Source organism: Penaeus vannamei, chromosome 4 (assembly GCF_042767895.1).
Source record: "Penaeus vannamei isolate JL-2024 chromosome 4, ASM4276789v1, whole genome shotgun sequence".
Lineage (NCBI taxonomy): Eukaryota > Metazoa > Arthropoda > Malacostraca > Decapoda > Penaeidae > Penaeus > Penaeus vannamei.
The window spans coordinates 607446-619945 of NC_091552.1; the positions used below are offsets into that span (position 1 = coordinate 607446).

The 12500-nt window shown below is 30.2% G+C and overlaps 1 protein-coding gene across 1 annotated transcript in view; it reads left to right on the plus strand.

Annotated features, from left to right (window-relative positions):
• Positions 1-190: 190 nt before the first annotated feature.
• Positions 191-12500, plus strand: part of LOC138860854 (glucose transporter type 1-like) — a gene marked incomplete in the record, with an annotated part of 557530 nt that continues 545220 nt past the window's right edge. The window contains 1 exon segment of the mRNA XM_070119287.1: positions 191-540.

Here is a 12500-nt window from a genome sequence, read left to right on the forward strand (position 1 = left end):
AAACAGTAACACGAGTAGCAGAGTCAGCAACAGTAGCAACATGAGTAGCAGCAGCAGCAGCAGGAGCGGCTGTAGTGGCGGTGGCGGCCGGGCCCGCTGCTGCGCGAGGCCGCGGATCGATAGCGGCGCGGGGTGAGCTCAGGTGGCGGGGCGGGAGGCAGCAGCGCCACCCCCGCCACACGGCCCCCGCCCTCCCTTCCAGCACCGCCCGCCGCGCTCCTCTGCCAGTGCCCGTGCCGTACATACACGCCCGTAGTGCCGCCCGCGTGTGACAGTGTGCCAGTGACCGCTTGGTGTTGGCCAGCGTGGCCCCCAGGGTGTTAGCAAGCAAGCAGGCAGGCACAAGCAGTAAGCGCGCCGGTCCAGCACTGCCTGCTGGCGCACTGCTCCGTAATCCAGTAGCTACTGCAGCACCAGAATCAATACCGTAGCCTAGCCAGCCCCGTGCAAAGTTGCATGTCTCACGTGGATAGTGCGTAACTACCGCCCTACCGTGGAGTCTTACACAGTGGTCACAGCCGCCCTCAACACCTTCTCAAGGTAAGGCAACGCCAGCGCCTCCGCCCATCCCTTGCTGCTGCTGGTGTCGCCCGCCCGCCCGCCTGTTCGCCCGCCCGCCCGCCCGCCCGCAGCCCGCCGCCCACGACCACACCCGGGCCAACCACCTTCTTGTGGCAGGAGGGTGGGGTGGGGGAGGCGGGGGGTGGCCACCGGGCGGCCTGTGGACGACCAGGCGTACCTGATAACTGGGTCACACACACCAAAATGTTTCCCATTTTATCAATACTTGTCTTGGGCGAAGGGCTCTTTTAGCGGTTCGTGTATGTTGATGTCCCACTCGATCCAAACGATGCACGACACAGAACTTCATCTCGTGGTCTGTTGTCAGAGGTGAAGTCCGTCATTTCCAAGTTCTGAATACCTACACTTCGCAACCTCGAGGCAGAACGCGCTGCCAGGGCTTGCAGGGCATCCTGAGCTGTTCCTGGCAGGTTCTGTGCACGGCATTCTGTCTTGGCACTCGCCTCCTCCATGCAATGGCTGAGTCCTTGGGATGCGCGGCACGGATGGCCCTCGTGATGCGATAATTTACATGTATTTAAACTAAAAGAAACCAGAGAAAATGTACACATTACACGGTGTCAGAAGATGAAATTAGTAACATAAGATTAGCACATCTTACATAATTAGTAGAGGAATATATTCAAGGATTAAGGAAACTCACATTTATTTTACCTTCGGATATGTACACACCATGTACAAAAATCATTATGAATTTAACGATAATTGTCAAACTGATTGTTTGCTATGACCCAAATCATATGTCACTACACAAATGACCCGTGAAACAAAAGAGGTTTTATTAAAGGCATTTGACAGAGGGTGCTGTAAGGAACTTGGACATTTGTTGTAACTTGTGTCAAGCGGTTCTTGGTGTACAACACCACGGAAGCCGAGTGTCTATGAGCACCATATTCTCTGTCCTGAATAGCAGCAGGACATTTCTTAAAGCTTGTGAAATGTGTCAGTTACGATCGAAGAATTTTAGACGCTATCAGAAGCCAGATGAAAGCGATGGGCTGCGTGCTACGTCGTGACAGGTTCTTTGTTGTCTTGTGATTAAGGCCAGGATGCTTATAAGTTTTAGAGTGATCACGGAGATTACTTCCACATTCAAAAAATGTTCCGCTACTGATACCGGGCACGGCAGCGTTTCCTCATTGCAAAAGGCAATTTAAAATGTTGGTTTAGATTTTTTCAGCAAATGTATGTTCATGGTAGTCGGTTCATAAATAGCTGAAACGTTTTAATGGATTGCAAAAGTGTTTTGATGTTCCCGGTTGTGTCGAGCGCCCTTTCATTCGGGACTGTCGTGGACGACCTTCCTGCGTCGACGTTTTATTGTCGGGATGTTCTGCCAAATAGCCTTTGTAGGGCAGCTGTTACATCAGGACCATTTTATATTTACTGATGAAGCTGAATCCGAGGGAAAAGTATTTATTCACTGGATGGCATTATGCATCAACCCGGTCATTCCATTAAGGAATATTGATAAGTAAAGAAATCATTACGTCGTGTAATCTGAGGACACCCCAATTTGCCTTACTTTTATCTTGTTCACTCATCATTGATTTCGACATCATCATGATTGTCCTTCTTCACCATCTTCACGCATCATACACAGATGATAAAAAGCGAAGATAAGGAACGGATGTCATTATCTCGTGCATTTAACAAGCGAAGTCGGTGATGTCACAAGACGATGTCACAAGTCGGCGACCTCGACTCCTGTGAAAAAGCTTATGATGTCAGGCTGTGGCAGGGGAATCGACGATATTTCTCAGGGACATAATTTCTTTCTTAGCTGAAATGGCTTCGTATTATCTTCTTTTTTTTTGGGGGGGGGGGGGGGAGGGGATTAAAAGGAGGAGGAGGAGGAAGAGGTAATTCTGTTCTTAACTGCAACTACATATTCATGCCTCATTATGGTATTATAAAAGAACTGATAGAATTCACGGATATAAAGATTATTTGGTGTCATTGTTTTGGATGTTTAACAGACATGGGATAAATTACTGTCGGTTTTCTCTTAACATGTTTCAATCCAGACGCCCAGATGATGCATGTTTATCCATCCGAGGCGTCTGTTTGCACTTGAATTCTTACCAACCAAGTAAAGAATATTTAAAATGCTCCTGATGAGACAAGGTGCTCCCCGATCTGGCCGATTCTTTCATCCTTTTTCTGACCTCAACTCTGACATTTCTTTTCGACACCCGGCGAATCTCTCCCTTATTCATCACGGCCGCTGTTCATCCCCATGTCGTGAACGTTACCCTCGTGCCATAAAAGCGGACGCCCTTTGATGTTGATGTAAAGTCATCCGTACTGCATGATGATGTCACGCGAGTGTAATTTCGCTGAAAAGGTTTTGCTAAACACCTTTGTTGACGGGGAACGGGGTCGTCCTCTCGTGGTGGCAGAAATTACGACATCATGGTACGGTACGAGTTTTTTTTTTTTCTTCTTTTTTTCCTAATTTTTCGTTTATATCATCATTATATCTTAATACGCTAAAAAAAGAGTATGTAATATATCCCCTCATATGATTATGTATACTTTCTTTAATTAAAAGAGGGAGTTTACTTTTATCTAGATGAGTGTTACCTTTTGCTGTGGCAGAGAGTGTGATACATCGTTCACTTCTGAACTTTAGGTGATCTACAGAAGTATTGCAACACTCGAAGAAACGGGAAAGTCTGTTGCGAAGCTGAAGTGAATGCTGTAGAATCCCATGCAATGAATTTCGACCCCCAAGAGTGCTTCGGAATAAAGGCAACTCACCTATTATCCTGTAATCATGTGCTGTGATCCCCGTGACAGTGAAACGAGTGTTCGAATGCATAATAATCATGAGAATGGCTACTTGAATGAGAAAGTGTCTCAGTACCCAGGTGATTAGACGATTCAGTTAAAAAAAAAAAAGGAAAGCAAACAAAACAATAAAAAAACAAACAAAGACACGACAAGAGCAGGAAACAATAGATGTCAGTAATGCAGAAGAGGCGACACTGGACTGGAAACAACAGCGAGTGAGTGGGAATTGACTGGAGATTGTCTTTTTCATCGACACTGATAGAACCATTACAGTAGATGCAACAGTTTTATCTTCATTGTTTATGTTTATCTCTAACTTGATCGATACTGAGAGAGGAGGTGGATGGCGGTGGAAATTGCAGTCAGTATAAGTAAGAAAAATAACTTTCTTTTACGTGCAAATGTTCTTAATTTACTGAAATATGAAATATACTTAATTGTGAAGAGGATAAATGTTGTTGAACAGAAAAATGACAAAAACAAATTATGATGATAATAAAAAACATAATGATAATGTTAATGACAATGTATATTGTATATTATTATCATTACTATTATTGTCATTATTATTATCATTATTTCCATCCTTTTTTTCATTATTACTGTAGTTAATATCACTATAATTATTATTGTCATTATAATTATGACTGTCATTATCATCATTATCAATCATCATCATAATGATAATGATAATAATAATGATAATCATCATCATCATCATCTTCATCTTCTTCTTTCAATGATGATAATGATAATAATGATAATGATGATAATGGTAATGATGATAATGATAATAATGATATTATTGTTATCATTATTATTATCATTATTGTGTTTATTTTTGCTTTACTTTTTATAATTTTAAACCATTATTATTGTTTCCATTGCTATTTTCATTAGAATATTGTTCTTAATGATATTAGCATCTTCATCATTATTATCATTATTTTTGTCATTATCATTATTATTGCTCTTGCTATTGTTATTAACAATGATAATGATAGCAATCAAAATCATAATCATCATTATCATCATTATCATTATCATCATCATCATCATCATTATCATCATCATCGTCATCATTATCATAATTTTTATCATTATCATCATCATCATCATCATCATCATCGTCATCATTACCATTATCTCCTCATCCTCATCTTCATCATTATCATCACTATAATCATTGTCATTGTTATTATAATAATTATTATTATTTTCATTGATTTTGTTATTATCTTTTCTATTTTCTATTTCTCATTATCACTATCCTTTTTATTATTATCATTATCACTATTAATAATAATGACAATGACAATGATATCATAAAAATACTGATGATGATGATAATAATAGTTATAATAGTAATAATGATAGTAATGATAAAATGCTAATGATAATAATTACAAGTAATTACAATCATTAGAAAAAATATTAAAAAGATTATTATTATTATAATGATAATAATAATGGTAATGATTATTGTAATGATAATGATAATCATGATAATAGTAATGATAATGTTGATAATAACGATAATGATGATGATAATATTAATAATAATGATAATAACATTAGTAATGATGATAATAATGATAGTGATAATAGTAATGATGATGATAATGATAATAATAATAATAACAACACTACTACTACTATTTCTACTACTACTACAAATAATAATAATGACAATATTAATGATAATAACAATAGGATGTTTATGATAATACTGACAATGATAATGATGATAACGATGACAGTGATGACGATGATGATGATGATAATGATGATGATAATGATAATAATAATAGTAATATCAATCATTATCATTATTGTGAAATAATTGTTATTAGTGATATTACTTTGTTATTATCATTCTCATTATTAATATTATTATTATCATCATTTTTATTATCATAATTGTTAGTTTTATTCTTATCGTCATCATTATTATCATCAATATTATCATTATTATATATCATTATTTTTATTAATGCGAGTATTTATATTTTCGATATTTTCTTATCATAATTATTACTATTATCATTACTATAATTATTATTATCATTATTATTATTATCATTATTATCATTATTGTTCTTATTTTTTCTATTATTGTTGTTGTTATTAGCATGATAATAATGATAGTGGTAATGATAATGATAATAATATTGATAATTACTATTATCAATAGCGTTGTTATTATTATTGTTTTTATTATTACTATTATTATGATGATGATGGTTACGACGTTGATTGTTATCATTTTTATCATTAATATTATCATTGTTATTATTATCATTATTGTTGCTATTATAGTTATTATTATTATCATTATTATCATCATCATCATCATTATTATTATTGTTGTTGCTGTTGTTGTTCTTGTTGTTGTTGTTGTTATTATTATTATTATTATTATTATTATTATTATTATCGTTATTATTATTATTTTTATTATTATTAACATCATCATCATCATCATTATGTAGTAATAATAATAATGATAATAATGATGATGATGATGATGATGATGATCATAATAATGATAACTATAATAATGATAATAACAATAATGAAAATAATGTTATTATTATCACAATTATTATTATTATTGTCATTATTATTACTATTACTATTATTATTATTATTATTATTATTATTATTATTATTATTATTATTATCATTATTATCATTATTATTATCATTATTGTTATTATTATTATTATTAATATTTTCTAATCATTATTATTGTTATTGTAATTGCAGTAATAATGATAATGATAATGATTATTATCATTATTATTACCATCATAATAATAATTATAGTTATGATTACAATTAAATGATAATAATGACAGCAGCATCTATAAAGATAATGATAATGATAATGATAATAATAATAATAATAATAATAGCAACAATGATAACAATAATACTAATAAATAATGAAAATGATAATAATGATAATAGTATTAATAATAATAATGATTATAGTAATAATAATAATAATGATATATAATAACAATAATAATAACATTAACAATAATAATGACAATAATTATATAATTATAATACTTATGATTATAATTAAAGTGATCATGATTATTATAATAAAACACATTATATTAATATTAATATTGATAATGATAATAATAATGATAATGATAACATTAGTAATAATAGTGAAGATAATATTAATGTTGCTAGTATTATTATTATTGTTATTAATGATATTATTGTTATCATTGTCATAATTATTAATGTTTTCATTGTTATTACTTCTGTTATAATAATTATTGGTAGAATTGATATTATCAATATTTTTATTGTTATTATCATGATTATTATTATGATAATGATAATAATAATAAAGTGATAATAATGATGATAATGATAATGGTAGTGATAATAATGAAAATCATAATAATAATGGTAATAATGATGATAATAATAAAATGATGATAACAATAATAATAATAATAATGATAATTATTGTTATTATTATAATTATTATTATTATACTTATAATGCAACTTATGATGATAATGATAATAATGACAATAATGACAATGAGGATAATAATGATAATGTCAATGATTGTATAAATATTGATAATGGTAATAGTAATAATAATTATATTTGTTCTTATTATCATCCTTATCTATATTATTGTTATCATTATCATAGTTATTATTTTCATTGTCATTATTCATTTATAATTATTGTTGTTATTATCAATGCCATTATCATTATTTATTGTTATTATTATTATAATTATTAACTTATTATCATTGTTATGATAAATATTATGTTTTTATTATTATTATTAGCATTATTATTATTATTGTTTTTGTTATTATCATTTCTCTATATTATGGTTAACATCATTGTTATTATTGGTTTCATTAGTTTTATAGTAATTAACTTTATCATTTTTCTTATTATAATCAAATCATTTTCATGATTTTAATCCATGACATCATCATCATTATCGTTATTATCATTATTATCAATATTATTATTATTATTATTGTTATTGTTATTGTTATTGTTGTTGTTGTTATCATTACTATTATTGTTATTATTATTTTCTTATTGTTATTGTTATTATTGCTATTATTATCTTTATTGTTATTGTTATTATTGCTATTATTATTATTATTATTATTATTATTATTGTTATTGTTGTTATTTTATCATAATTTTACAAAATATTTTATTGTTATTTTTTTGTTGATTTTGTTGTTGATATTATTATTATTATTATTATCATTATAATGGTATATATATGCTATTATGTTATAACTAATATTACTACCACCATTAGTTATTGTTTATATTGTCTTTGTTCAAACTTTTGATACTATTATTATTATTATCATTGTCATTATCATTAATAATCTTAATTATTATTATATAATAATAATAATCATTAATTATCTTCATTATTATTGTATTTATCATTGTTATGATTGTTATCATGTATTACTTTTATTTTAAGTAATGTTGTAATTATCATTCTTGTTACTAATTCTTTGTCAGTATTATCATTTTTGTTATTTTATTCATCATTGATTTAATGATAATGATAAAGATAGTAATAATAATAATAATAATAATAATAATGATAATAATAATAATAATAATAATAATAATAATAATAATATCAATAATAATAATTATTATAATTATTATGATTATTATTTCAATTACCATATTGTTGTTATTATTGTTATTATTATTATTATTATTATTATTATTATTATTATTATTATTATTATTGGCATTGGTATTATCATTATGATTTATATTATTATTATAATTATTGTGATTATGGTTATTAATATCATCATTAATATTGTTGTCATTATTGTTATTGTTTTTATTATTAGCATTATTGTTATTACTCTTATTATCATTATCATTATTATATTTTGGTTATTATCATTATTATTTTTATTATTTTTATTATCATTATCATTACTGTTATTATTATTATTATTATTATTATTATTATTATTATTATCACTACTATTATTATTATAATTATTATTATTAACATTCTTATTATTATTACTATTGTTATCATTATTATGATAAGTATAATTATTACTATTATTATTATTATTATTATTATTATTATTATTATTATTATTATTATTGTTTTTATTTTTATGATAATTATCATTATTATTATTGTCCTTTTTGTCATTATTATTGTTATGATTGTTATTTGTATTATTATTGTTGTTGTTCATGTTATTATTATTTCTGTCATTATTGTTATCGGCATTATGATTATAGTTATTTTATCATTTTTTTCATTATTATTATTGGTAATTATTAATGATGAATTGTATTGATAATTATTATTGTTATTATTTTTATCATTGCTCTTTATCATTTTTGTTATTTTCATTGCTGTTGGTATTATTTGTTATCATTGTTATCATTATTATGATTATTGTTATTTTATTATTTTTTCATTATTATTGTTGGTAATTATTAATCACGATTTGTATTGATGATTATAAATATTATTACTAATATCATCATTATCACTATTATTACTTTTATCATTATTATCAATATTTATATTATTTTAATATAACTTTCAATGTTATTACTAATATCATTATTATCATTATTATTGCTACTTTTACCATTACTATCCTTATTAATGATATTATTATTGTTTTTATAGTTATTATTATTATTATTATCATCATTATTATTATTATTATAATTCTCGTTATTATTATTATTGTTATTATTATTATTATTATTATTATTATTATTATTATTACCATTATGATGCTTATTATTGTTATTATTATTAATATTATTATTATTATTATCATCATCATTATTATGAACATTGCATATTATTATCATTATCATTGTTACTATTATTATTATCATTATTGTTATTTTTATTATTTTTAATTTTATCATTATTATTATTTTGATTGTTATTTTATTATCATTTTTTGGTATTAGCATCATGGGTATCGGTATTACCTCCGCCAATCATGAGTTTGGTACCTTTGGTTAATTAGTCGATTATTAGGATACTTCAAAATGTATGAACTGATACTTTATTATTGTTTTCCAGGGGTGTGTCTTAGCTTATTTTTTATATGAATTCATTTTTTTTATATGGATTAATTTTTTCTTTTTATATGAATTCATTTTTTTTATATGAATTCATTTTTTTTATATGAATTCATTTTTTATATGATTTTTTTTTTTTTATGAATTCATTTTTTTTATATGGATTCATTATACATTATCACTGCGAGATTGGGAAACACGGGCCTCACTTGTGTACGTGAGAAAGAGGTGATTTTGATGTAATTCTTCAAGTCTGAATGTTTTTATTGCGTCAGTGACCCTATTGCCCCGGCGGAGGTATGCGCTGTCTGAATGCTGCTAATTATTATTATTATTATTTATATGATTGTTACTGATATTATTATTGATATAATTGTTATTATTAGTAGTATTGTTATTAGCATTTCAGATATTATTATTTTTATTATCAATGATGTTTTTGTTATTTCCATTATTGTTATTATCATCATTATCATTGTCATTAATGACCTCATCATGATCAATATTATAATTATTGTAACTATCAGTATATTTTTTCATTTTATTGCTCCTCCTATTAATGTTATCGTATGATCATTAACAATTATCATATTTATTGTTTTCTATGTAATTATGCTTATTATGATTATCATATCACCATATCATTGTCATTATAATATCTATCACTATTGTACACAGACAGCTAGACAGACAAACAAACAGACATATATACAGGAAGAAAGACAGATATACTTACAGACAGACAGAAACACACACACACACACACACGCACACACACACACACACACACACACACACACATACAGACACATACACAAACTCACGGACACGCATATACACAGACACACACCCAGTGCATGTCTAAGTATGAAGATGTCAAGGTATGTCTTCACTATAACCTTTATGCTTGGAGTCTTGTGTTTCTCAGCACACACACTATCACACAGTCACACGAAAAATGCTTGACTGCGAAATGATCTAGATTAAAAAGATTGATATGATGTATATCCGTAGTAAGGAAGATCAGTTATTATCCGGAATGTGATCTGAAATAATGAAGATGAGAAATAGGATTGTCCTTATCTACCAGAGTGAAAGTTATTCAGAAAATATGAACATTACCCTGTATTGCAACAGGAACAACGAAGGGAAGGGAAAGAAGACGAAGCAATAGTGAAAAGGCCTTCGGCATATTCGTGTGTCTTCTTGCCCTTCCCTTCGTTGTTCCTGTTGCAATCTGTTCAACATGAATTCCACACATTACCCTGTATGATTGAGGCTAAAGACTGTTTTCAGAGAGATGTGAAAATAAGTATGAATTTATTTAGGTACCAAAAATTCACAAATAGTGAGTGGTGCACTTAACAGTACGTCGTAAATTCATAATTAGTACAATGTTTTTACTTCCATCTACAATCTTGGAAATGTATTCAGGAGCAAGATTCCCCGGCCTCATGCTGGGAATTTTCTCCACTCCTTCGGCCGCTGTTGATGAGGTAATATTCAAGAGTGTAATTATTTGGACTCGTGAATGTAATATCTTGGATTATCATCATCCGAAGTAATGAGGGTAATATCCGAGACAGACGTCATTTAGGATAATGAAGATCGCATTTCAAAATAACCTTGGAGGCCTCGCTGATAAAACACTCATCCGGAGAAATGAACAGCGTCCTTGAGAGATTCCATTACCCGGGGTAACGAGAGTAACATTTAGGAATGCCATTATCTGAGGCAATAGAAGTCTGCGTTAAGAAGGCCCAAGGCGTGCCCGGGACTCCTGGAGGACGCGGAGCTGGACGGGCGCGAAAAGGGGAGCAGCTTCTGTGTTTGAGTGTGTGTGTGTGAATGTGTGTTTGTAAGTTTGTCCGTAAAAGAGAGGGAGAGAAAGAGAGGAAGAGAAAGAGAGAAAGAGAAAGAGAGAGAAAGAGAAAGAGAGAGAAAGAGAAAGAGAGAGAAAGAGAAAGAAAGAGAAAGAGAAAGAGAGAGAAAGAGAAAGAAAAAGAAAGAGAAAGAAAGAGAAGGAGGAGAGAAAGAAAGAGAAAGAAAGTGACCGAAAGACCGAGAAAGAGAAAGAAAGAGAAAGAGAGACCGAGAAAGAGAAAGAGAAAGAAAGAAAGAAAGAAAGAAAGAAAGAAAGAAAGAAAGAAAGAAAGAAAGAAAGAAAGAAAGAGAGAGAGAGAGAGAGAGAGAGAGAGAGAGAGAGAGAGAGAAAGAAAGAAAGAAAGAAAGAAAGAAAGAAAGAAAGAAAGAAAGAAAGAAAGAAAGAGAGAGAGAGAGAGGGAGAGAGAGAGAGAGTGAGGGACAGAGAGAGAGAGAGAGAGAGAGAGAGAGAGAGAGAAAGAAAGAGAGAGAGAGAGAGAGAGAGAGAGAGAGAGAGTATGTGTGTGTGTGTGTTTATGTGTGTGTACGTGCTTGTCGTGTGTGTCGTCTGCTATGATTGTCACACTTGCCACGGCTGTAGATTTATTGCCATCTTCTGGACGCAAGTATGGATCTGGGAGGAAAGGAGTTCCGTTCTGGTTCCCGGGCTACTTTTTACCTGGTTCCTCGTGCTTCGATATTCTGTACCTGGGGTCCTTGGAGCGCACTGGCCCCTATTCTTGCGTTTGTGTGGGAGCGTCTGTGCTAAAAGGGACAAGGGTGATAAAAGTGGATACAATTCTTTCTGATCCTGTGTATCTTTCTCTTGTGATTATGAGTAAGCCGATCTTTCTGAAAGTCTTGAATGATAACGTTCTTACTTAGTATCAATTACAGATAAAACAGAAAATAACAATTGACGAAACTACAACGGTACAAAAAAAGCAACCATTAAATAAATCAAATAAAATCGAGTCACCACCAACATCTCGCCATAAACTTGAAGCAAATGGGGACCTCCGAAGGGATCAATAATATCCGAATCGCATATCTTTTTTTTTTATGATTCGGTTTTATCACTTTTTTTTATTTTATTTATTTTTTTATTTTTATTTTTTTTCTTTTTTTCTTTTTTTTATTCG